The sequence below is a fragment of the Lygodium microphyllum genome, chromosome 14 (genome assembly GCF_053477565.2).
Source record: "Lygodium microphyllum isolate KBCC chromosome 14, Lygodium_microphyllum_v1.1.10, whole genome shotgun sequence".
In the NCBI taxonomy this organism is placed as follows: Eukaryota; Viridiplantae; Streptophyta; class Polypodiopsida; order Schizaeales; family Lygodiaceae; genus Lygodium; species Lygodium microphyllum.
Window position 1 is genome coordinate 5,374,079 of NC_141148.1, and position 18,480 is coordinate 5,392,558.

The 18,480-nt window shown below is 43.1% G+C and overlaps 1 protein-coding gene across 3 annotated transcripts in view; it reads left to right on the top strand.

The window, feature by feature from the left end:
- LOC148025277 (sequence-specific DNA binding transcription factor) overlaps window positions 1-18,480 on the top strand; it is a 66,896-nt gene that overhangs the window by 32,257 nt on the left and 16,159 nt on the right. Inside the window, exon 2 of one of the 3 annotated variants that reach the window (XM_087692280.1) lies at window positions 148-226. The exons of the other annotated variants lie outside the window; for them this stretch is intronic. The gene's annotated coding sequence lies outside the window, so the exon portion shown is untranslated. The remainder of the gene's footprint in view (window positions 1-147; window positions 227-18,480) is intronic. 3 annotated transcript variants of the gene reach the window in all.

The window sequence follows — 18,480 nt, forward strand, 5'->3', positions numbered from 1 at the left end:
TCATGGGGCAATATATATGATGTATCTCCTGGAAAATTTCATCAGTGTATTCTTCTTCTAGATCTTCATAACAATAAATATCTTTGTTAGGAAGAGGTGATATGACAGGAGGAGTATTTACTGATCTGGAGGTTCCTTCTCTTGTAGGTATAATTTCTTTCTCTTTTCCTTTGGAGGAGGAAGAAAGTTGATGCATATTCAATGATCCTGAAGAAGGGGAAGAGAAGTGGGATGTCCAACCCTTCTGTTATCTTGTTAGAATCAATAGCCTTTACACTTATCCACCACATGCCTTGGTGTCAATCCTTCATTGTCGGTGTAATGGTCACTGTGCCAAGAGTAAGGGGTACTATAATTGCAGCTCATTTTAATTAAAGCATTAAGTGTATCCTTTATTCGGACGACATGATCAGTGTAAATAATAAATTGAGCATTGTACGAATAATGATACCAAATATTAAGTGCGTAGATAACTACAAATAGTTCATTCTCTCGAGTGTGTAACATATTAGGCATTGTTTGTAAGCACTTGCTAGGATTTAGACAGAGTATAATGCAGACTGAGTGTAGAAAGAAGAATGAGTTGAAGGAGTGAGTGCATGACACAATTAGTATTTGGTACAATGACGGGCGTACCACTTTAGGTTTAGATAATATATGAAGTACAAGAGTGCAAGGGTGCGTTCACACCCGAATATCGTAAAAGGTACGGTGAGCCTTTATTCCCAACAACCTCCCACTGAAAGGCAATGTGCCTAAAGGTAGAGAAAAGAATCAGCTAAGTCTATGTATGTACAAAGCTGAAATACATATATATTATCGAGCCCCCATCATTTGGCAGCAATGAGCAAATTGCTTTGCTGGAAGACCCTTCGTGATAAGGATTGCAAGGTTATCATCTATATGTACCTTGACGAGCTCAATGCTCTTGCTATCAAGTACATCCCTGATAAAATGATACTTCACCTGTATGTGCTGTGAAAGACAGGATTCCGCGCTAGCATGATAGCGCTTTGAGTGTCACAATGGAGGATAGGAACCTTTATAATACCAAGCTCTTTGACTAGACGTGAAAGCCATAAAGCCTCTTTGCATGCCTCAATGGTGGCCACATATTCTTCCTCTATAGTAGACAATGCAACACACTTTTGTAGCCTAGGTATCCAAGAGATTGCTCCACTTGTGAACGTGAACACATATCCTGAAGTAGACTTCCTACAGTTAGGATGACCAGCATAGTCTGCATCCATAAAGCCAACAACAGGTGATTTCTGCTTAACAAAGCAAATACACAAATCCTACTGTGAAAGAAGAGTTATTGCCATATCTTCAGAAGTGATCACCTTTCTTGTGTTTTGTACGTGCATTTGAAGCTACCTCAGCTTGTTAATATGCTTCCGCATGGAAGATGACTTGTTGACACTCATGGTCCTCATCTATACTTCAAAGAAACTTGTTTCACGACGGTCATACGATTGTATATTTGATCAAGCTCCAACCATATCTCCTGGGCCACCATCAAATGCTCAATATGAGAGATAATAGCTGTAGTATATGAGAGATAAAAACGGGCGGATGCGAGCATTGAGTTTATCCGAATGTACTTGAACCTTTGCCAACTCCACCTTATCATTGGAAGAGAGTTGGGACTTGTCTCGCGAAGAAGGACAATGAATAGGCTACGTAACCAGTAGCAGCTTCAACAAATCTTTTCCTTTCTCACATGCCCATGCTTGCCTTAGCCTTGTTTTGATGCGCAACCCTCTTGCTCGCCCTTGAATGCTGAAAATGCAGCCTTGTGTCTCGCTAAAATCTCCTCTTTAGGTAGGTTCACCCTAGGTCAGTCCTTCAATGATTTGATACCATGTCAAAGTGAAGAAGTGCGGAAGAGAATGATAAAGACAAAGAGTGAACAAAGAGAGGAGAGAGAGAGAGAGACAATGAAACACAGAAAATCTGAAGTGAAGAATGCTGTATAAGGATGCAGAAATATACATAGGTGCAAAGAGAATGTTTGCGTATGTCTCCACCTTGAAGATCTCATGCTCCGTGAACCCCAAGGGCAGTCTCCACGGTCTGCAGCCTGAAAAGTAGGAGCACAACTAACAAAGAATGTGAAGAATATAGGCCAATAAATAAGCCAACAAAAAAATAGCCAGAAATAGCAAGTCGGCTGCATCAAATGCAGCCGACTGGACCAGCTGTCCCACCTGCCATGTTTGTTGCCATGTGTCAGCAGCATGCCTATGTGGATTGCCTGTCCAGAGAGATGTCAAGCTCTAATAGAACTGGGCTAAAGCAGTCCTTTTTCTAACAGCTCATTCACCTGACTCATAATCTCCTCTTGCTGCGCTATACTAACTTTGTAGGGTGGCTTATTAGGTGGGCTACTTCTAGGGATAAGATTTATGCCATGATCTTTAGGCCTTATAGGCGGTAGTTGTTTTGGACGTGATTGAGAGAAGCATACGTTTTCAAAAATGACATGTGATCCTTGTCTAACTTAGGCATGCTCTTAACATTCTCACTATTATCTTTATCCTTAGTAAAAACCAAGTACGTTGAAAGATGATTTTTCATATAGATACAAGAGGGGCAGATTTCCATTTAGCTTTACGTAAAGTGTGAGTGTTTCTCGCGTGATAGGCTCTGCATGGCCTTTACATGCCATTCCAACTTCTCCCATGGGTCTCATCTCATCCTCTCTGATTCCTAGACTGGTTGGCATGTCTATAGAGATGATTTGACTCGTGTACCATTATCAAATAAAATCAATGTATGCTGATCTCTAATTTTGCCCCATGCTTTCCTCAGTAGCATCATCATTGGGCTGGTCACTAACAACATCTTGCACCAATCCCGTTGATGTTTTGGGCTTCTTAACCTTAGGATCGCCTTGATTTTTTGATTTTCTAGCTTGCTATCTATTGGGAGAGTCCCTCGCAATGTAACCCTGCTCTTTTTAGGCTAATTTTCAGATCTGCCCCTTTTCTTAACGTTAAACAACTTTTTATTCGACTTCTCCCCACTCTCTAAAAAGATTGAATCCTTTCCATGCTGCAAAGCATCTACTATGGTAGGAGTCTTTATGAGTTGAGATATGCTAGAGACGGTGGATTTAATACAAAAATGTTTGATTCTTTTAGGCAGCCCACAAACTTTTTTCCACTTGCTCATGAAGGTGTATGGGGCAATGAGAAGTGATGGGCAGCAATGCATCCCAAAACTTCTTTTTGTATTTCTCCAAATTCTTGCATTTCTTAGTATCCAACTTATTCCAAGTTGTCATAATGTCCACCTTAAAGGTACTTGTCAACCAATTTGATGCAAACATTTGCTCGAATTATATCCATGTTGACGGTGCTCTATCTTGCATCAAAAGAGCGGACCACCACTATAATGTATTCCTCTTCAAGAAAGTGGTTGCCTTTTGAATCTTCGAAGAATCGGTGAAGTTTCCCCTTGAATAGGCTGCATCAAATTGTTGAATGAAAGTCTAAATCTTTCAGCCTATCTTGTGCACCACTGAAGGACTCCAACTTCACTGCTTTTCCACCCTCATCATCGTCTTTTGCTGTCCCTTTGGGTGTCAAGTTGTCATACGCAGGCTGCTACAAAAAGGGTGCATTTGCAGAATTTACATCAAAACCAACACTAAATGGAGCATTTTGCACGACCAACATTCATTTCTTGAGCCCCATGAACATTGCTGATGCATTACCAAACATGCTATTTTGTGCCCCAAGTATCAAGCCAATGCTGCCATAGATAGGATTTTGTGCATTTCCAGCCGTATCCGAATACATTGGGCCTTGTACATCTTGCATTGGCTCTTGCGTACCATAGGGATTTGTGCCATACATTCCCGTATGCGGTCCTTGTTCAACCATAGCAGGAAAAATTGTGCTACCACCAAAGTATCTTAGTTGGCCCATCATAGCATGCATGCTCGACTATCCAAAATCCATTGGATTGGCACTTTCATGACGGCCTTACATTTGCATTTCTTGCCTCGTAGGTACCAATTGTTTTGCCTCATTAGCATCTTTGGGAGCTTCAAGTGAAGGCTTTGGCATTACCTTTGGTGCACCTTGCTATTCGAAGGTGTAGAAGATGACTTCTTCTTCTTGCCCTTGCTGTTCTTTTTTGGAGTATTCAAAAATCCAATGGATTGAGGATCCTTTGCCAATTCAATAAAGAGATTTGTTGCTGTTCTCATCTGATTCTTAATTGGTCATAAAATTCCTATTCACTTTGCTGGTCATTAGCCTCATTATGCCTTGAAGGCCTTGCATCTTGCCCAATCAGCTTGCTGTCCATGATTTGAGCCATGTCCAAGATTAGGCATTGCATTTCCTTCTTTCCCATGCGAGTGTCCATATTGAGAGGCGTCATCACTACTTGATTCCATCTCACTGTATAAAGACATATTGCTGTAATTTCTCAGCTAGAGCAAAAATCAACACTAGCACAAAGCGTTGGCTTGCAATCAAGTGCCTTGGACCCACCAAATCAAGGGATTGAGTGATATCCCGGCAATGGAACGATGAAGCCAGCCTTCCTTTTTGGAAAGGGTGGTAATTCCCCGATCAAGCACTTAATTACAACAATCAACAAACAAACATAAATTGAAATGCACAATTTACCTTAATAATATTGGATAGTAGACACCCTATTGGCCCAAAAACTAGAGCCCCTTTTGGTATTTCTTTATCGTCAATTGCCAATGGATGTATTACAAGCCTAGATTCCATGATTTCCTTGGTTGATCCAACAATTAGCAAATGAATTGGGCGATTTTCCCCTTGATTTTGACCTAGGACTTGCTTTAGCTGGATCCCAATTGGCCAATGCTGTCCCGAATTTACAATGGATGTTGGGCATTTGAAATCCCTAACAATACAACTAATTACAAGTGCTGATTTCAGTGTACGATGCTTGATCTTGTTGGCATAGGCAGCATGGTGGCTGCTAAACCCTAATTTGTAGAAATTTAGTGTTTACAATAGAGATATCCTTGTTGTCCACCAAATTTGGCTGATATCTGCTCAAAATGGCTGAGATCTCTTGAGAATGGTTTGGAGAAGGCGAGACAAAGTTAAGATGAGAGAGAAATCTGATTTTCTTCATGAGAAAATCCTAAAATTTGTTTGCTGCTCGCTCCAGCTTGCATCTAATGTAGTCATCTATTGCCAGGCACCTCCAAAATGTTGTCACCTGATTAGCAATGATGTTGTCAGCCCCTGGAAGGTGTCTCCTTGTTGTTCCCTGCCTATTGAGGCCCCCAAATGGTTGTCTTCTTTGTAGCAAATTGCTATTCTCTGATTAGAAAATGGACTAGCAGCTCCCTCTTTCCCTCTCTCTCTCCCAGACTATTAATTGACTGAATGGTTGAGACCTAGCCCCCAAACTGTTTTCTTAGTTTGCATGGGTATTTTTGCTCAAGTGGGTAGCCTTCTAAACCATTTTTCATCATTATCCATCCATTTAATTCATTTTCAAAATTAAATAGTCCTGAAAATTAATTTCAACCCTTCTGACCTTGCCCAAATTAAATGTGCTGATCCATAATTAAATTGGCTAGGGCATTTGTAAACTTGAGTGGTTCTCAACCTTTGTTGACCCTTAGACTGACATTAATTAATTAATTAATTAATGCTAGTCCCTAGTGTCACGATTGACACTTATTGGCCAAACAACTATCCTAGGGTCAAAATTGACACCAACTAACCACCAAACCCCAATTGGCATAACTTATCACAACTTTTGCCTTTAATATCCACTGTATTTTTGGGGTCCTTGGCCTGCTATCATGAAATAACTGCCATGTGCATCACATATGCTAAATAGCCTTGCAGATTTGATTTGTAACTTAATCAAATGTTATTGGCAAGATTAAAGCATATCAAAATTTCATGTCCTTGTGATAGCCGCCTTAGTTTTTACACTAATCACCTTTCTATGAATGGGCCGATGCACAAGATCCCAAGTGCCATTTTGCTCAATAGCATCCAAGTCTTGCTCCATAGCTTTCTTCCAGTGTTGTGACTGCAAAGCCTCCTTCATGAAGGTGGGTTCCTATCTTGTATGGCACGGGTTATCAAATAATAGTCAGTACAAACAAGCTTGGTAACATGTGCATGGTTCCTTTGAGACTGCCGTGGACCATCCAACAATAGCCACTCCTTAGGGACTCCCTCAATCCTTGAATCATGGAGTGTGTCTCATGCTCAACAAGGAGGAGGCTGGATCTTTCCTCGTGGATCTTACCTTGGTGTAGACTATCTATTGAAGTCTTTGGAACATCCACCGGTGGTGGCTCAGTCGGGGAAGTCGGTGGGAAGTAGTATCCTCATCCCAAGAGGAAGCATCTCCATGAGGCGTGGACTCCAATGGTATAGTCGTTGGCGCCCAACTCTCTCTTGGATCTCCAAGTATAGGGTGCTCCTCATCCCCCTCTGAGGCTTGAACCTCCACAAACCAAACTGTTGGACTTGTTTAGACATCCCGCTTAATGGGATCAAACAATTGGTAACCTTGGGATTGCAAGCTATGGCCACAAACACCTATCTTCAAGAAGTTGCTTCAAATTTATCACACTGTGTCTTTGGGATGTGGACATAGGCGTCGCACCCAAAAACCCTAAAATAAGAAACATCAGGGTTAGACCCAAAATATACCTCATAGGGTATCATACCAACAATGGCCGAAGTGGGGGATCGATTAGGGATGTGGATTGCAGTAGTCACAGCCTCGGCCCAAAGACATCGAGGTATTTGTCTATGCTCCATGATGGTGTGAGCCATCTCAATCACACTTCGGTTTTTTCCACTCCAATATGCCATTCTCTTGAGGCGTGTTTGTGTTTGCAAACTCTTGGTGGATACCATGATTTGGACAAAACCTAGCAAGCTCATTAGAAACAAATTCTCCTCCCTTATCAGATTGTAATGTCTTTGGTTTTTAGCTTGATCGATTCTCCTCAAAGAGTATCCAATTCTTGAAGTGGGAGAAAGCCTCTGTCTTCAACTGCAAAAAATAAGCCCATGTCATCTTGCTAAAATCGTCCACAATCAACATGAAATACAAGCTCCCCTTAAGGAACTCCGCTCTCATAAGTCCACAGAGATAAACAAGCTCCAAGTGTGTTGAAGACCGCCTTGAAGCCTTGTTGGGAATGGCATCACAATATTGTTTCCTACGAATGCAAGATACACATGGTTGCTGGCTTACCACAATGTCCGGTATACCTGGAATAAGCTATCCCGTAGAAGCCTTTTGAAGGCAATCATAATTTAGGTGTCCAATTCAAGCATGCCGAAGCTCGGATTGTGTCTAAGAGGTGAGAAGAAGAGAGGTCAAGGCAGAAGGAGACCTTAGCTTGTAGACTCCATTGTCCTCATATAATCGGAAGAAGATACTTGTCTCGATCCACGATCAAGAATCTGAAAGGAATCCTTGCTAAATTTATCCAAGAGGCTGAGGGCACAAATCTTATGTATCAAAAGCAAATGGTAACCCAAGCTTGACACACACATACAATACCTTTGAAGTATAGGCATCACCTTGCCCATCTGGAATAAGCTGTGTATTACCCCTTCCTAAATAGGGGATAGAAGAGCTATTGTCAATGAGAATCTGTCCATGCAAAGGTTGCAAATGTGCAACACCTACTGCAGAAGGAGCCATGTGCCAAGAGGCACCACTGCCAACAATCCACTCACGAGGGTGTGGGGCGGTCAACGTAACATCATAAGGCCTAGGGGTTGATGCCTTAGTCGCCTCTAAGTGGAGGAAAGTAGCTGATGAGGGAGTAGCCAGCACTCGCGAATCCTTTGATGACTTTTGCTTCTTCTCCTTGTCCTTCTTTTCCTTGTTGGGGCAATCCTTCTTCTAGTGACCTATCTTGCCACAAATGTGATAAGTGGAATCCTTTGTCCTTCTTTTGGTCCTTCCCCTTCTTCTAAGAGGACTGACTCGTTGATGCCTCCAATTTGAAAGCATGCTATCTTTTCAATTTCTCCTCTTGGTCCAAAACCATAGAAACCAACTCTTCCCAATGAAGAGTCTCTGACCGCCCTGAAGCAATCAAGGCGGAGTAAAATGCATTGAATTGGGGCAGTAAACTGAGAAAGAAGAGTTTGGTAGCAGATATGTCAGTTCATGGCTGAGTCTGTGCATGTCAGGGGGCTAGGGCACCAAGACATTTCCTAGATTATTTAGGCATTTCATCAAGCATTTCATGATGGTCTTTTTAGCATTTATTGCTGGCCGACTTGAATCATTTATGGCATCACAGTTGGTAACTCACATTGGTTCTCAAGCATATACATTCCATTTCTCGATTATATCTTGGTATATAGATTCCATTTCCCGAGTATCTCTTTGCTTTTGAGTTCTTTGTGTAGTGTTCTCTTTTTCTTTCTCTTTCCTTTGTCTCTTGTGTTCAATTGTCATTCAGCAGTGAAAGGCTATGGTCTCTTGTGTTCAACAGTCTATTACCATAGCTTTCCGTACTTTCATCTGTGTATCCACTTCTGATAGAGTTATAGAAATGTCCTTTGAGGTAATCACCTTCCTTGCATTCTTGACCTACATTTGCAATTGCTGAAGCTTATTGATGTGCTCCGGCATAGAAGAAGACTTGTTAGGACTCAAAGTCCTCATCTGAACCTCCAAAAACACCCACTTCATCGTGGTCGTCTGATTGTATATTTGATCAAGCTCCAACCATATGTCCCAAGCCACGGTCAAGTGCTTGATGTGAGCAATGACGGAGGAAAGAATAGATGCGGACATTTAGTTTATCCCAATGCACCTGTACCTTCATCAACTCAGATTTCTCATTTGAAGAAAGCTTGAAGGCATTGTGATTTGTAGGACGGTCTATAGCCTCAATCATGAGCTATGTCAAATCGTAAGACTCCAAGATGGCAAGTATCATTGCGTGCCATATGTGGTAATTCTCCCCATCAAGCTTTTAATCTGAAGGAAGAGATAGCAACACTGGACCTTATGGTCCATACTGGCTTGAAACATTGTGTCGATTTTGGTCGACATTGTAAATAGAATGACCTGCACAAAAACAAGGGCAGCTCCCTTTGACTTCGTGCATGGTGCTGGTGCTTACTAGGGGTTCCTCCGCTCATCCTCAAAGAGTTTTTATCCTCCCGATCAGTTTGCCATGATCAATCAGCCCTTCTATGTGTCAGAGTGCAGCGGTGAGGAAGCATGGGACCAAGACTGAGAGAGAGTAGAGTAAACACGGAGAGAAGAGAGAGAGAGAAAGAGACAGTAGAACATAAAGATCTGCTGTATAAAGTATGCTGAATACAAAAGAATGCAGATATGTACATGGGTGCAGTCCGTATGTCTGCGTACCTCGTCCTCGACGATGTCTCCTTGTTGGACAACTTGAAATCTGCTGCAATCTGTCCAATCTCTGCCCTGAAATCTGCAACTGCAAGAATGAGAGAGTATGCTGGTGGTAGGCTATTTATAGCTTGAAAAAATGCCAAGAAATAATCAGGTCGGCTGCATTAAATGCAGCTGACTGTGCAGAAAAATTGACCGACTGTACCATAGTCCTGACTGGACTGCATGTAGCAGTCTGACTGCATCATGCGTGGTTGCTGCTGATGTGGCAAACCTGCTCAGCACACCAAAACTCTCTCAGATGACTGCCCAGCTGGAAAATTGCATATGTAACCACCCTAATTGAGAAAAATGCCTGTCTAGGGGATGACAATCTCTAACACCCCCTCTCCCTGGACGAGGCATAAGGCTGAGGGATCTGGAATGTCATTCCAGATCCCCCTAAGAAACTGTAGTATCCTTTGGGCAGCTTGCCAATGTACTTGTTGAGATGCACTCATGAACCCAGCCAAGAGACCTACAACAAAACATAGATCAACCCGTGAGTTGAGGAGCCAAATCAACGATCCAATTAGTTGACGGTACTGGGTAGTATCTGTCAAAGGAGAATCTGAGTGTGAAGTGGCCTTCCAGTTTGGATCCATAGGAGTAGAAATGGACCGACAATCCTCCGTCTTAAAAGTCACCAAGAGCTTCTGTACATATCTCTGCTGAGAGATGAAAATCCCCCTTTGAGTCTGATAAATCTTGTGGCCCAAAAAGAAATGGAGAAGTTCTAAATCCATCATCTCGAACTTTTGATGTAAGGCTGTCTTTGTCTCGTCGACCTTCTGGGCATGGTCACCTGTAACAATTAAGTCATCAACATACAAAACAAATAACACACGACCACCCTTGGAAGTGTGCACATAAAGCTGCGGATTGGCCCTAGAGCAACGATATCCCAACATTGACTGGAGAAATGAATCAATCTTCTCATTCCAAGCACGTGGAGCCTGCTTCAGGCCATACAAGGCCTTCTTCAACCTGTAAACCTTACCATCTAAGGAACCAAAGCCATGAGGTTGCTCTACATAAATCTCGTCCTTCAAATCACCATTCAAGAAGGTCAACTTCACATCCAACTGAAAGACGGGCCATCTCCTATGACCAGCCAAGGCAACAATGGCAGGGATTGTTGCCATACGAGCAGTGGGGGCAAAAGTATCATGGAAATCAATACCTGGGTGTTGAGCAAAACCGTTAGCAACAAGGCGAGCCTTGTGCTTGTCCAAAGAGCCATCACTATGGTACTTGGTCTTGAAGACCCATTGGACACCAATCACCTTTTTATGAGAGGGACGAGGCACAAGGTACCAAGTGCCATTCCGCTCAATAGCCTCCAACTTGGCCTCCATTGCTTTCTACCAATGACTAGACTGTAAAGCCTCCTCTATGGAGGTAGGCTCTCTATCCTGCATAATACGGGACATCAAATAGTAGTTAGAGCAAACAAGCTCCATAGAATGTTCTTGGTGCCTCCATGACCTCCGCGGTCCATCCTGCGGTTGCCACTCCTTAGGGACCCCCTTGATCCTTGAACCTTGGAGCGTGTCATGGGCCCAACGAGAAGGCCGGATCTTGCCTCTGCTGTCTCCATCTGTGCTGAAGTTTTTGGAAGGTCTACTGACAACGTAGAAGCAATCAGTGAATCTGGTGGTTGGGAACTAGGCTCCTCATCCGAAGAAGAGTCCTCAAGAGACACATGCCTGAGAGGAACAATTGTTGGGGCCTAGCTATCATCGGAATCTCCAAGAACAGGGTGGTCCTCACCCCCTTTTGGGGTTGAAACCTCCATGAACCGAACGTCACAGCTCGTGTACACATCCCGTTTAACAGGATCATATAATTGGTAGCCTTGAGACTGTGAGCTATAGCCCACAAACACCTGTCTTTTGGAAGCCGCTTAAAATTTGTCACGTTGTGCCTTCGGGATGTAAACATAGGCATCACACCCAAAGACCCTAAAATAAAAAACGTCTGGTTTTGACCCAAAGTACGCCTCATAAGGAGTCATGCCAATAATAGCGGAAGTAGGAGAATGATTAAGGATGTGGACTACAGTAGCCATAGCCTTGGGCCTTAGACACTGAGGTGTCTAATGATGCTTCATCATAGTACGGGCCATCTTGATCACACTGCGATTCTTCCGCTCCAAGATGCCATTCTTCTAAGGGGTGTTTGTATTGGCAAACTCTTGGTGAATACCATGATTTGCACAAAAATGAGCAAACTCATTAGAAACGAATTCTCTGCTCTTATCCAATCATAAGGTCTTCAACTTCCAACCCAATCAGTTCTCCTCAAAGAGCAGCCAATCCTTAAAGTTGGAGAAAGCCTCCGACTTCAGCTTTAAGAAATAGGCCAATGTCATCTTGCCGTAATCATTCACAATTAGCATGACCTCATAACCTGAAGAAAGAACTTGTCTCGATGCTCGATCAAGAATCCGAAACGAACATCAAAATCGACCAAAAGGCCGAGGGCACAAATCTTGTGCAGTAAGAGAATATGATACCCCAAAGCGAGCACATGAAGTATGTTTGATGCATGGGCACCACTACGTTCATTTGGAATAAGATGCATGTTGCCGCGTCCCTGAATAGGAATAGTCGAACTATCACCAATGAGAATCTGACCATGAGAAGGCCGCAAATGAGCAACACTAGCTGAAGAGGAAGTCATGTGCTAGGAGGCACCATTGTCAACAATCTACTCCTGAGTGAATGGGGCCATTGACGTAACATCAGAAACCATCAAGGTTGAATCTTCAACCACCTTCAAATGGAGGAAAGTAGCCGATGAGGGAGCAGCCACCGCTTTGGAATCCTTTGAAGATTTCTCCTTCTTCTCCTTCTTCTCCTTCTTCTCCTTCTCCTTCTCAAGGCAATCCTTCTTTCGGTGACCTGTTTTGCCACAAATGTTTGTACACCCATTTGTTTGGAAGTGGCTTCCTTTCCTTTGGCAATGACACAAGATCCCAAGTATCATTTGCATATAGAGATTTAATCTCTTCCTGCATAGCTAGCTCCCACTTACTACTGAACTCACATGACTTCGCCTCTTTGTATGTAAGAGGCTCATCCTCATCTGTAAGCATCACATAATGCAAGGAGGGGTCAAACCTATGTGGTTGCCTTCTTACGTGTGTAGACCTGCGTACCCAATGATCAACATTTTCAGGAATTGGGTCTACATCTGGAGGTATATTATTTTCAGCATTCATTTGCTGCTGTAAATCATTTTCAGCATGCTGTTCATGCTGTACAACACCTTCATTTTCATTTCCAACACCTGCATTTTCATAATCAGCAAGCCTATCTTGCTGTCCATGACCTCCTTGTGCTTCTATTTGCTGTCCATCATCATCTGGCTAAAAAAAAACCGGCTGATCATCAGTTTCAGCCTGTGGTACAGCACCTTGAGGCTCATTTTCTGAAGTAATGGGTGGCTGCAAACTCTGAAATTTCACCTTTTTCAGATCTTCATTAGAGGCTAAAGTGGCTTTCAGCAATTTTGCCTCATTGAACACAACATTACGGCTGCGAATAATTTTCTTGGACTGAGGTAACCACACTTTGTAGCCAAATTCACCCTCATCACCATAGCCCATGAAAATGCCTTTGGTGGATTTTGGGTCAAGTTTATTCCTTAGCTCATCCTAACAAGTACAAAAGCATCACAGCCAAATATGCGTAAATGGTCATATGAGGCCGATTTACCCTACCAAACCTCCTCAGGGATGCCATTCTTTAAGGACCTGTTTGGAGAGGGGTTGCAAATGTGAACCGTGGTTTTGAGTGCCTCTCCCCAAAATGCATGAGGGAGATTAGCAATGGATAGCATGCACCACACTCTTTCACATAAAGTCCTGTCATATCTTTCAGCCACCCCATTTGAAGAAGGGCTGCAAGGGGCTTTAAGCTCCCTCTTAATACCATGTAAGTCACAAAATGACTTGAATTCAGTCGATGTGAACTCACCCCCATTATCAGTTCTCAAGCATTTCAGCTTTCTACCTGTCTGAGTGGTCACAAATGCATGAAAAGTTTTAAAAACAGCAAACACTTCACTTTTCTTTTTCAGCAAATACACCTAAATCTTCTTGGAACAATCATCAATAAAGGAGACAAAATATGTAGCACCACCCAAGGATTTCATGGGCATACTACATACATCAAAATGCACCAAGTCCAAGGCATTGGACTTATGAGAGACACCAGAGTAAAATGAATTTTTTATTTGCTTTCCAAACTGACACTCATTACAAAAAACAAGTTTAGAGCCTTTTCCATCAATCCTCTTTAGAGAGGTAAGGACATCAAGTCCTTTTTGGCTCATATGGCCTAATCTCTTATGCCATAACTCCAAGTGGCTGCAAATTTCAGCAACTGCAAGAAACTTGCCATTCAAGGCTTTACAGTGCAAACAATACAATGTGCCCTTCTTGGTTCCTTTTGCAATCAGCATGGAACCCTTTTTCACTTTCCACAAACCACCATCAAACAGTGTGGTGTAGCCATGCAAGTCAAGCTGACCAACAGATAGTAAACTCTTTTTAATACAAGGTACATATCTGACATCTTTCAACATAAGCTCTTGACCATTGACTAAAGACAAGCGTATTGTGCCAATCCCATCAATGCTACAAGCATGGTTATTTCCAATATACACTTTTTCATAACTGCCTGTATTGAACATAGCAAAACACTCCAAGCAAGGAGTTACATGGAAAGAGGCACTAGAGTCTACAATCCAAGTCTGAGTGACACCATCATCAGCTGACAAGAGTGCATCAATCACATCAGCCTTGGTAATCTGCATATCCTGCATGTGACATACAAGGGCATCATAATCAATTGCACATAATACGTCAGCCTCTGTATCTGAAAGCTCTTCTATGACCACGCTGGAGGCCACATTGGCCTTCTCTTTGCCTTTGGTTGTCTCTGATGCATCTGTCTTTTCTTCCTTCTTATTTTTATCTCATGCATTCTTCTTTCTCTCTTGTTTCTTCTTATAATACCTGGAATGAGGTTTCTTGTGGCCCTTCCGACCACAGTGATAGCAAGTAATGTCACTCTTATCCTATCCTTTGCTCTTGCTCCTGTTTCTTTGCCCTGCATTTACATTTTTCTTTTCAGCCCTGCCTCTTATATTATAAGATGAGTTGCTGCCTTCTCCACTAGATATATGTCTAATTTGTTCATTCAAGTTAGAACCTCTCACCCTATCATATGAGAGATTGGGGTTATTGCTGAGTGAAGCCACCAAGGTTTTCCACGAGTCCGGCAGTGTCACGATTAAAAAGATCGCCCTCAACTTATCATCAAAGTCCAAGTTTGTATCTTTGAGCTGATTTAGAATCCCTGTAAATGCACTCAAGTGCTCAACTGCAGGCTTTGACTCATCCAGTCGCATATTCACCAACTTGCGCATTAAATGCATCTGATTAACAGGTGTGGTGATCTCATAAGTAGTTTTCAGCTTCTCCCATATTGCATAACCTGTGTCTAAACCCTTAATGTCTGTCAGAATGTTATTAGTGACACCCATCTTTATGTAAGCCATAGCTTTTTTATTCACTCTGGCTCAATCTGCATCAGAAATTAGTGCAGGTTTATCTTCTTGCAAAGCATCCTCACAATCCTTCAGGAACAAAATGCCCTGCATACGGTCTTTCCAAAGGTAAAATCCATGACCATCAAATTGTTTAATCTCCATCAAACTCTTGATGTCTGAACTGGAAGAAGTTGCAGCCATTTTATCACAAACACAAGAGTAAATGCACTAATCTGCGGAAGCACAAGCTGAACCAGCAAAATACCCTGCTGTTTTTCCTCAACCAGAAATAAATCTCTGTTGTTTATACATTAACCAGCCACTGCACGTGCAAAAGATGCAGAAATTTATCAAAATTCTGCGCAAATCCCCAAAATTTCAAGTCCAAAATTGCATGAATGTCAATCAATCTGACCCACCTGAGTAAAGCTTTGCTAATACATGAAAAGCCCTAAATTTCTGGGATCCAATGTCCGGAAATTTTACCCAAAAATGCAAAATTTTGACAAAATTGGCAAAATCCCCAATTTAATTGAGGTCACCACTCGTGATGTCTGCAATTTCTGACTCAAAAGTCACTGACGGGCATGAATGATGCCAAATCTGGGAAAAGCCCCAAATTCTGTGGCCAGATTTGCACAGATTTTGAAATTGTGCATTTGGTGTGTGAACTCCCGCCAAGGAGGAGGGATTTAAGAAAAGATTAAAAAAAAATGTTTGGGATTTACGAAATGACGCTGGGGGGGAGGGGGGATCCGTTGACCCTGCCCTGTCACGTCTGACGCTTGCCCGCCGGCGCTCGCTTGTCGCCCGTTACACGACCTTTGTGCTGCCTTTACGTTGGTTCCGTTCGCCAATGCTGGTTCCGTCGCCAGTCAGTCATCGCACTGCATAGCTGTCATCCGCCAACGTTGGTTCCGTCCGCTAGTCAGTCGTTGCACTGCACAGCTGTCGCCTATACTTCGTCACACTGGTTTGCTGGTTCCCTACTATAGTCGCCTGCTAACTGCTGCTGCCGCAAGCCCAGCAGCCGTTGCCTCAATCTTGGAAAGTGTGGAGAGTCTTGGCTCTGATACCAGTTGTTGGGAGTGATAGGGATGCAGCTTGAGCAGGAGTGAACGAGTGAGAGTGACGGCTTGAGAGAGTATGAGCGGAGTGAAAGTACGAGACGATAAGAGTGTACCAACAATATGTTGGTACACAAAGAATAAAATGTATTTATACTTATGGTACGTAAAGGGTGTGTTCACATGTACAATGTGCGTGTACTATATACACGGAGGTTACCGGGCCTTTATATCCCAACAGATGTCTAGGAGGTTGTAGCACCAATTGATCCTCCATGTGCTTGAAAGGACTTAGTAAACATCGGATGTGTCTTATTGCCTTGAGCATAGCACTCTGATAGCCGATGCAGAACAATCTCTGTGGCCCAGAAAGGAGAGGTGGCACAAGGAGTGCCTGGTGGAAGAGGCATATACTCTCGGGGGTGGGGAGCAAGGGTCGAAGTCGACAAGCATCGGTGGTGTGTCCGGTGATGCCACAGTAGGAGCACCGAGTAGTCTGGTCATCTATTGGTAAAGAAGCCATGGATACCAGTGTGCCTTGCTGAAGAAGGAAGAGGTCAGCCACCATGAACCACGAACCGCAATGTTCACCTCAAGGGGTGTGAGGGTAGTGTGAAGCACGAACCGCAATGTCTGCCTCAAGGGGTGGGAGGGTAGTGGAAGGGCTAGAAGCGAGCTCCCAGTGGGAGGAGGATGTGACCATCAGTAAGAGGTTGCAACCAGTAGAAAAACGTAGGTGAGGAGAGCGAAAGACTAAAAACTCAAGTGAGGAGAGAGAAAGACTGAAAACGTAGGCAACAAGACTATGATGACATGGCAGGCTGTACGGTAGTAGGTTTGCACAGGAACAACAGTTGCCTGACTGGAATTAGCTCCAAATTGTTCGAAGAGGACTGGAAATCAGGCGTCAACTGATGGAGACAGCAATGGACAGCTTCGACTGAGATGTCCTCCGCGAACGGGGTATGGATAGCAAGTTGAAACACCTGAAATTTGCAAAAACAAGATTTTGGTGCAACGGAAGAAGAGAAGTGGATGCCGAACCCACCACCGGTCTTTGCCTTCACTGGAGTGGAGGATCTTTGCTGTTGTTTGAGCAAATCCAGCTCTGATACCATGTCAAAAGATGACGTACCAGCGAGATAGCAGGGTTTGCGAGGAGCACAGAGTGAACTCGGCAAACATGGAGAAGAGAAGAGAAGAGAGAGGAAACTCTGATGAATGGAATGATGAAGTTCTGAATCATGGAGTGAATGTGGTACAAGGGAATAAGGGTGCCGTAGCACAAGGAAGATGATGAGGACAGCCACAGACCACAAACCACAATGTCCTCCTGAAGGGGTGTGAGGATAGTGGAGAGGCTGGAGAGAAGAGGTGATGGATTGAATGAATCAGCCGTAAGGAATGAATGAGAGAGTGGCCTATAAATAGGCATAGTCAGTCTAGGATAGCGCCCCTTTTTGGGGTTGCAAACCCTAAACGTGAAACGCAGAAACGCAAAAATGCAAAGTGCGGGTGAAGGGTTTCTCAACAGGTGCACGTGTTGTCCACTTGGGGGATAACTATGCATGTAAAATTGCTAGTATTGGCAGTGTAAAGTTGGAATTTCAGCATGGCTCCATGTTTGTTTTGCATAATGTGAGGCATGTACCTTAGCTCAAGAAAAGCTTGATAAGCATAGGGCAGCTAGATGACAAAGGCTATCATACCACCTTTGGGGATAGCAAATGGTAAATTTGTAACGGCTCTCACATTGTTACCAAGGGCTCCAAAAGTGATACTTTGTATCCTTTGCATGTATCTAGTGTGCATGACCATGTAGTCGCTATAACCAAGCAGCCAAGTGTTTCTTTGTGGCATAGCCAGTTGGGACATATGAGTCAAACTGGAATAAAAGTGCTTTCTTGTTGAGGGTGAAATGGGTTAAGATTGCATGCATAAATAGCCTGAAAAGATTGAGGAAGTTAGAAGCATTGTATTCCGGGAAGATGTACCGATAGGACAGCAAAGGATGTCAGCTAGATAGTAGCAAATACTTGCTGTAAATGTCCTTGAAAATGCAGGGAATAATGCTCAAAATGATCGGCAAGATATTGCCCATGATGTACCACAATTTCAGCAAGAACAAATGCCTTTGAAACAACCAAAACCAACTGTATGACATGTTGAACCTTTAGAACAGCAAGTAGTTAATGCAGATTTGCAGGTTGAACAGCCAGCAAATCTTGATCATTGGGTTTGTAGGTCAACTAGAATGCAAAGACAACCAGACAGGTTTGTTCTTGGTGTCAATTATGTGGCTGATTATGTCATGTTGACAGATTGTGGTAGGCGTCATGCTTCAAGGAAGCAATGGACAGAAAAGATAGCAAGAAATGGCATAAGGCTATGGTGTTAGAGATGGAATCTCTCATGAAAAATGGCACATGGGATTTGG